This window comes from Penaeus chinensis, chromosome 22 (assembly GCF_019202785.1).
Source record: "Penaeus chinensis breed Huanghai No. 1 chromosome 22, ASM1920278v2, whole genome shotgun sequence".
In the NCBI taxonomy this organism is placed as follows: domain Eukaryota; kingdom Metazoa; phylum Arthropoda; class Malacostraca; order Decapoda; family Penaeidae; genus Penaeus; species Penaeus chinensis.
Genome location: NC_061840.1, coordinates 20,283,604 through 20,293,101, shown reverse-complemented (window position 1 = coordinate 20,293,101; position 9,498 = coordinate 20,283,604). Strand labels below are relative to the sequence as shown.

The 9,498-nt window shown below is 34.6% G+C and overlaps 1 long non-coding RNA gene across 1 annotated transcript; it reads right to left on the bottom strand.

The window, feature by feature from the left end:
• Positions 1–4,134: 4,134 nt before the first annotated feature.
• On the bottom strand, positions 4,135–8,677 carry LOC125036908. Its single transcript, XR_007115933.1, has 11 exons — positions 8,566–8,677; positions 7,530–7,577; positions 7,264–7,344; positions 7,039–7,082; positions 6,870–6,919; positions 6,646–6,687; positions 6,107–6,196; positions 5,869–5,917; positions 5,428–5,487; positions 4,886–4,955; positions 4,135–4,444 (listed from the first exon to the last, which is right to left on the bottom strand). It is a non-coding gene; the product is annotated as an uncharacterized LOC125036908 (long non-coding RNA).
• Between the last annotated feature and the right edge of the window lie 821 nt (positions 8,678–9,498).

Sequence of the window (9,498 nt, the reverse complement as noted above, 5' to 3'; positions counted from 1 at the left end):
TAATAATAATAATAATAATAATAATAATAATAATAATAATAATAACAATTATGTTAATAATAATTATAATGATAACAACAGTTATAATGACAAAAATAATAATAATAATAATAATAATAATAATAATAATAATAATAATAATAATAATATTAATAATAATATTATTATTAATAATAATAACAATAAAAATCAGATAATAATACAAATACTAATTATCATTTTTCCTATATAGTTTTTGTCACCATAGTAAATACATCTTACAAATACTATGAAAATTATAAAGAACAATGAATGTTACATAAATAGATAGAATTATAACAATGATAATAGTATTACCAATAAGCATAACTAAATAAAATGGTAACACAATGACAATGGTAATAATAAAGACTGACAATAATGATGATAATACGGAGTAAATAATAATAACAATAATAATAATAATAATAATAATAATAATAATAATAATAATAATAATAATAATAATAATAATAATTATGATAATAATGAAATAATAATAATAATAATAATAATAATAAGAATAAGAATAAGAATATCAATAATAAGAATAATAGCAATAGTAACAATAGTAATAAAAATACAAATAATAATAATAATAATAATAATAATAATAATAATAATAATAATAATAATAATAAAAATAATAAGAATAAGAATAAAAGTAACAATACAAATAACAATAATAATAATATTGTTAATAATACTAATAATCACACCATAACCATAATAACAAAACCAACATTAACAACTCCAACAATAATGGTACGAATAAATATAATAATAACAATGATGACCGATGATGATGGTGATCCTAAAACCAAATAAATGTAGTCTGATACTGCATGTAATGCAAGTGAACTTCAATGCATAATAGGTCATTAACTTTTCAGTTAATTTATACAGCTGACAAATATTATAATTATTGTTACTATAATAAACATTTTATTGTATGGACAGACCAACTATATCTGTTCAGAAAGCAAGAAAAATTTGCAGTTTACTTGAAGACACACATGCTCTCTAAAGATTGTAAATGAAACATTTAATTTCAATATTCTTTTTTTTCTTTCTTTCTTTTCAGGTCTATCTTCTCAAACTGCAGTTTTCTTTACCTGGGTTTACATTAACTCCTGTGCCTTTTCCTGGCCTTGCTAAATATTTAAAAAATTAAGTTTGTCTCAGTAATTTCTCCTATTTAGCCAACGGGTAAAGGTTGAAATGACACCATTAGTGAGGACACCAAGGCAATCCATCAAAGTAGACATACCCACTGTTGAGGTAAAATACCCCAAACTGAGCCAAATAAATCATGAGGAGCCTGGGATTCAACACTAACACAAGTAGCAGTTTATCCTCAGATCCACTCACAGGGATCAGTTTTGCCCATTGTCATTATCCCCAGTATTCAGTTAAAAAATGGTATTGGAATTTCTCACTTTCATAATTTAATACATTCAGTTTAAAGTTCTTTATCACTTTTAATTACAATTCCATAACCTAAAGACTTCTTTCATCTAGAGATATTGAAGAATAGAAAATAACTATCTCAGATTTTGTTTCAATGGCCACTGGCATGGTATTGGCAGGATTTGGTTTTCTTGATCCTACACTTCTCAAAATCAAAGGGAGATCATTTAACAAAAGCTGTAATACTGCAATCTTTGTGCTGATTTTGTATTCAAAATTAGCTACTAGACAGATACCTAACTATGTAGTCATAAAATGAATGATTACAGGGGGGAGGGTGGCCAACAGGCCTTGTCACCTCTCCTTCCCCAACTAATCTTATAAATTCCCATTTTCTTAAAATCTTGCATCTTTTCCCTCTTGCAAACAAGATAGAAGGCCCTAGCATTTTCCATAATCAACATACAAAAATCAGACTGACTTTCCCACTAATGCCATTATTTATTTAAATGTAATGCAATGACATCCCCAATTCTTTTACTTAACTCCAAAACAAAGAATAATAAATTGATATATATATTTATATATATATAAAGCTACATATCTTTTTATCTACTTTCACCAAGGGGCTTTCACAAAATATATATGTATTATCTAGGTAACTTGTACTCTGCACTTGCGGTGTAGAACTTTTAAGAGAACAATTGCATCTTTGGATCTTTTGGTAGCCATAAGGCTTGTCCATACATGTGGACAGGAGCGGCAAGCACAAATAGAGATGACCTCATGGGTAGGTACTATTTGGTAAGGAAGGAGTTTCCCCATCATTTTCTTGCCTGTGAAGTCACCTTACCAGCTCATGAGGACAGGCATTCAAACCTTTTATTTCATCCCTAAAAAATGTACAGGAAAAATGGGGAGGTCACATCTATGAGGAATAGTTGCTGCAGCCTTTGGCAATTCTTTCCAGCATGGACACATTAAGTTCTTAACTCCACAACTTTTTCAACCTTCCAAGTTGCTGTGAGTGGACCCAACTAACTGCCGAAAGTGATTAATTACTTATTGAATTTGTTTTGCCACATCAATGTTAGCAGCATAAAATAAAGAGATAGGGTGGGGCTTGGGGATGAAGGCCCCAGGTAAGAAAATTCTATGGCTCCCAAGGCTATGTTTGTGGATTTCCAGAATGGTTACTCCAAGGCAGGGGTGATCCCCTACTTTGGGCCTCAGGCTCCATCTCCTAAACCCATTCCTGACCATGAACAAGGGATTGGGGTCACTTAAAGGCATTTTTAATTATTTATAGAAAATTATCTGCCGCGTCAGCATCTAAAGGCCATTAGCGGCGTATTCATAAGTGATAGTGCGAGGCTTGAGGGCAAAACCCCCCAGGCAAGGTAGTGCTCTAGGACATCAAAGGTCATATGGCACTATGGTAGAGTAGAGTAGCAAAAGGGTTAGGAAGGAGTAAAATGATTGGGGTAAAATTCAGGTTGAACAGTACTAGAGGGTAGTATGATAGTGAAAAAGGGGTAGAGAGGGGGAGCTGGTGGGGTATAATACAAGGTAAAAGTTGTTAGAAGGGGAAAGAGTTAAGGAGGCAGGAAGCATTGATAATGTATTGTGGTGACAATTAAAAGACGAGGACAGAACAAAGGGATGAAGAAAAGGAAAGAAAATACCATGTAAAATTAGGTGGCGAGGCTGATGCAGAGGACCAAAGTAGGGGCCATCCCCTACAGTCCCTATCTCCTATGAACCTTTCATAAGCAAGGGATTGAGAGGGCCCAAGAGGATAGGCAATGGGGTGCTTGGCCTCCCAACACTCCCTGACAATTGGTCTTCATCTTTTTGTGCATATTAAGCTGCAAGCTGCACTTGATGCAATCTTTCCTTTTTTGCATTACTATCTGTCTGCAGATGGTTTCTTGTACCAACTACAACTTTTGGTCATCTACATGAATCTTAAATTGCCCTAGCCTAGTGCATCCAGACCATAAGACAACCCAGGCTTATTATGCAACAAACTTGTACCTAATCTTGGATTCCATTAGGTAGGGATAAGAAGTCTAGGACTAAAATACAAGTTCAGGCCAGATTCGGGCAAGTTAGTATTTTATCCATCCTTCTTACCTTCCAGCCAGCCTGAAAGAACATTCTGGGTGTGGTGGTATATTCAGTTTCAGCTTGATCAAAATTAAAATTTAATTAAAGATAAAGTTGCATTATCTGAATTTCAAATTCTCAGAAATTTTTATATATCAAGAACTTAGGCAATCAAAGTCAGGTACTGTCTTATTACTGACCAAATACCAGCAAAGTTAAAATCTCAAAAATCGTTAATAGAGCAAAGTAAAGCACACAGAAGTCTGACAAATACATCTTTTGTATACTCCAAGTGAAGTCATATTAACTTTGGATGAGCAGACAATAAAAAAAAAAGAAAAAAAAGTGAAAAGTGCAGTTACAGGTGATTTAAAAAAGGGGGTGGGGGGGTCAAGCATGGTAACTATTTACTTGATTATCCATTTTCAGAGTATGTGGAATACAGTGTACTGCACATATACAAATGGGGATTACAGAAAAAATTCACATCTAGTCAAAATCATAAGTCTGCAGCAGTACTCTAAATTTAGCCAAGTAGCTAAAATATATATACTGCAAAGTACACAAAAAACATGCAAGGGGATAGTAAAATATAAGTAACACACAAGGTTTTATTGACAAAAAGCAGCAGGCACACCTTGGAATAATATCATGCAGAACCACACGATACTTTTATTACAGGTCTACACACAGACACGTCCATTGCAGGAGGTTCACTGCAACAAAAAATTGCAAAATGTGGCATGTACCAAAAAGGGGTATCCGTCCTGGCATTCCCTCATTTGGTGCACTGCCCCGAGGGATAAGGAGAGGGGTTGGGGAAACTCCAGCTATAGGGCCTCCTGTTTGCTCCACATACTTGCATTTTTTCCTGGTCATGGAAGAAGCCATTTATCCAACTCAGTACCTGGAAAGTGAAGTGGAAGATTCATTAGACTCGGATAAACTTCGGAATAGCCAGACTAGGATATGGGCTGAAGCCAATCATTGGACAACTACACCAACCGAGACCCTGCCAAACTTGAAATTACTAGGAAGAGCATGGGCAAGTTTACAGTGCCTACTTCCATTTCATAGTGGTCAAAACCAAAAAGGAAGCTATAATATAAACTACCATTTACAATAGGAAATTGAAATTTTGCTATGGAAACATTGTCAATGTGGCCAACAGCCGTCGATGAATAGTTAGCAAAAAAAGTCTGTACACAAGAGAATGGTGGATAAGGACTAGTTTTGTCACTTTTCTGGTATCTTTCATCAAACTTATTTAAATCTACACTAAATTTCTATACATCAGTTACTGACTAATTTATTCTAAGTAATAATCTCCTAGAAAGTCAATCCTTACCCTATAGCAGTCAGTCCTTTAATCACTTCCATCTGCCATACACCAAGCACACGAGTCCCTTCCTCCACACCTGAAAAAGAAAACCCAGGTTATTTATGCAAGCAAGGACTTGGTAATGCAAATCCTATTTCCAGGACCTTGTTGGTTGCAAGACGACAAGCAAGCCATAGAGACTACTTGCCGCTTCAGCAAACCTTACTCTTTGCTCACTCTTCCAAAAAATGAAATATTAAGAAATCATTTCACATAACTGAGTAAGCAACAGTTTATATGTCAAATTATCAATTCATTAAAAAAAAAAAAAAAAAAAAAAAATCAGATGAAACCAGTTGAATCATTTTTCCCTTTGATTTGGTCAATGTAAGCAAGAAAATGCAGGGGGGGAAAAAAAAAAAAAAAGTTAGAAAATAGGGGTTTAAGAAAAATTCTCAACCCTTGCCTTGTATATTTAACTGCACAAATCTAATTACTGGTAACTTTCATAACTTAGAACTTAAAAACCCCAAATCTAATCGTTAAACAAGTAAAGCAAAAGAACTTACCATTCCTTCCAGGTTAGTGGAGAAAAAAAAATCTTGGACCACCACAGTGAAGAAAGCCATCTGCAACAAGGACAAACAAGCACGTTAGTATATTGGATAAAATACCAATATCTTTTTCCAAATTCTGCCAGAAACTGTTGGCTGCGTAATGCTGTAAGGCCATGATAGAGCACAAGCCTTACCTTCTCTACAAACATTTACTCTTTGCTTTGTCCTCAAAAAATGAAACAAAATCTTTCATTTTTAACAAGGGATTAAGCAGTATTCTTAACACTGCTAACTACTTGGATAATCAGATACCAATGAACCTCTTCATACCCAAGCAAGATCGATTTTCTATGTTCTCGTGCCAAAAGAAAACTCAAAAGCCTATAAGCAATAATGAAACTTTAAAAGCACTCAAACCCAAGCTACTAATGAAGGTCTCCACAAAATACATACCTTTCAGTCACAGACCATCTTGAAACTTGCCAATAAATGCCAGTAGAATCTGTAAAGAAACAAGGACAAAATTTTAAAAAAAATCCCATTATTGTACAATTCTAAGCAACATTATTTCAGTCAGACGTTCCTAGCCATCATTGACCGAGGCCATCTGTTGGAAACCGCAGACGGAAAAAAAGGGAATCATCATAAACCAATTAATTAAAATACATAAGCTGACAATCCCAAAACACACCTTAGTCTCCAGGTATTCTTTTGCCAGTATCAACTCCTTTATTCAAGAGTCATCCATTTCTGCCGATATGCTTCAAAAATTTACTTGAACCTACAAAGAAAGAAATACTATTAGAACACTTTTGTAAATTCACTGCCTTAGCATTCACACCAACTATATTCAGACATTCCTAGCCATCATTGGCCTGAGCCATCTGTTGGAAACCGCAGACGGAAAAAAAGGGAATCATCATTAACTTTTCATTAGTGTTCAAAAATTGAGGAAACTAGAGAAATATTTTCATAAGATTTAGTGACCCACTATAGTTTGCACTGCTTAGGGCAAAGCCAGGGAAGCTACACCTTAAAGGTTATTAACATTTACTCTGCTTGCTCCTTTACAGCAAAATGCTTTCGGGTAAAGGAGCAAGCAATGGTTTAAACAAAACGTTTCAAAATATTCACATTACACTATCTATACATGGAACTATTCAACCACAATTTGGAACCATCAATTCTAGAGACTACACTCCTAAATAGAATAGCGAATATAATACACACCTTCAGCTTAGTCTAGCAGACTGCACACTCTTCCCAGCAAATCTGTGGATGGAAAATAACATTTACAGAACTCCAAAAACTAGGCTAGTCAATTTCAAATTTATAAGGCAATCAGACATTCCTAACCATCATTGACCGAGGCCATCTGTTGGAAACCGCAGACGGAAAAAAAGGGAATCATCATTAAATAAATTGCAAGTCTGTACGATAATACCATAACATACCTCATCTTCATTAAGTCAATTTACTGATGTGCTTCAGGCCTTCAGATAATCTGGAGAGAAACAAGGGGCAATTTGAAAAAACAAATTCAAACGTGTATAATACCAATTTAAAACCAAGTATTCAATATTCTAACATTAAATGTTTATAAACAATGCAATCTATACACACCTCTTCGATTCATCGCATAGGCCAAGCACCCTCGTCCATGAAACCTGGGAACAGAACTAGATTTAGAATCAATGAGCCAAGCTAGTTAACTTCAGATTTAATATGCAAATCAGACGTTCCTAACCATCATTGACCGAGGCCATCTGTTGGAAACCGCAGACGGAAAAAAAGGGAATCATCATTAACCAATTCAACAGATTCTTAAGGACGATGTTCAAAACGCACCTTTGCTTTCTGCCCATTTTGACGATATGCTTCCTTTGGGTAGTCGCCCATTTTGCCAACTTGCTTCGATCATTTGATACCCTGGAAAGTAAAAACAAACACTTAGAACAATTCATAATTCACTGCCTTAGCATTCACTACAATTTCTTTCAGACGTTCCTAGCCATCATTGACCGAGGCCATCTGTTGGAAACCGCAGACGGAAAAAAAGGGAATCATCATATAAACCAATCTAAAACAGTACAGGGATAATGCCCAAGACGCACCTTTGTCTTCAGTGCATTCCACCGATTGCCTTCAACCATTGGGAGGACCTGAAAGAAAAAAGATAAGTCACGACAGGTCAAGACACTACAAATTCAATCTATTTTTACATACAAAATTTAGTTTAACTGGTTTAACATCTAATATATGGTGAATCTTTGTATATCAAGGAGCAGTGGTTCAGTCTTTCACAAATTTTAAACTCCTCTTGGATATTCATGCTCCAACAAGTCCTTTATGATGTATTCACTACATTTTCTTTGGCCTTTAATGAGCCATCAGATAACTAAAAATCTAAAAGAATTATTAAAGTGTAAAAGAATATTCATTGAAGACTAAAGATGTTAAGACGTCACAGTACAATCACATTCCATAAGTAGTTAAATAAACAACTCTAAACATTGAACTATTGAACATTCAACTTAACAAGGCAAGAAAAAACACCAGCTAGCGTAAACAGGCAACAAGAATAAAAAGTAATTGACAATTTAGAAAATGAGCTTCTCAAATTCAATTATTTTAACACAAATAAAAAAAAAATCATTCTTCCTACCGATTACTGTACCACGTGTGAATCATACTTTAACTCCAAGAATATATAATAAAACACGTAGATTCGCCGTAAATACTCATCCCAAATTCCAGATTCGCATTAATTATCCTAATATACAAACAAAACTAATAAAAAGAATATTAAAATAAAAGAGTTGGTAATTACTTCGTGGAACCAATCCAACCGGTTTAATAAGGGGAGTTAATTTGGTCAAAAATATCCTCGTGCGTTGTTTAAAAGATTAAATTAAAACCAAGAAAACTACCTACACGATGCTTAAAAAATACACGATATAGAGAAAACAAATCCAGTTCAATAAAATAATAAAATATTACCCCGACACCACCACGCTCTCGCACACCCAACCCTTCCACTCTCTCCCCTCATTAATTAACACCAAGTCAACCCTCATCGCCATCTTCACCCGATACACAGATATCCAAAGAACACATCTCGCCATGAATAACCAAAGCCAGCCATCTTACCACGTGGATGCAAGCCGATAAAGTAGCGGAGTAACGCGCTCGCCATGATGCTTTCCCTGCGAGGCGGAGGAGGTGACTGAGGCAAGATGACGGTCGTTTGGCTCTGATATGAAGTCGGTTTTGCTGGCTTTCTCTTTTACGAGGTTGTTATTTGTGGTTATTTATTGCCTGTGTCAGTTTATGGGTTTATTTTGAGAAATGGTCATTTTAGTTTGGGGATGTAAAATGTGTATAGAGTGTTTAAAAGGGGGTTATTGTCAATGTAAGTGCTATTGAAGAGAATTCTAGAATAATCGTACTTTTGAATTTCTTTTGGGAATAATCGTGTTTATAGAAAATCGTGTATATATATGCGATTTTTTAAAACATATTTTCATAATGAATTACTCAATCTTTTTGAGAATATAAGTGAAGAAAAATAGGTGAATAAATCCAAAGATGTCGATGGTAAAGAAATTTCCAGAAAGCGAATAAGATTGAGAAAATACAAATAGATTCAAGTACACATATACTTGTACGTGTAACATTCAGGTAAATGATAAGAAAATAAAACATAATACGTGTGTATTTGTGATTGTTAATACATCTATATCTATCTGTTTATCTGCTTATTTCTCTCTCTCTCTCTCTCTCTCTCTCTCTCTCTCTCTCTCTCTCTCTCTCTCTCTCTCTCTCTCTCTCTCTCTCTCTCTCTCTCTCTCTCTCTCTCTCTCTCTCTCTCTCTCTCTCTCTCTCTCCCACACACACACACACATATTTGTATATATACATACATATATCTATATCTATATCTACACACACACACACACACACACACACACACACACACACACACACACACACACACACACACACACACACACATATACACACATATACACACACACACACACACACACATATATATATATATACATATATATATATATACAT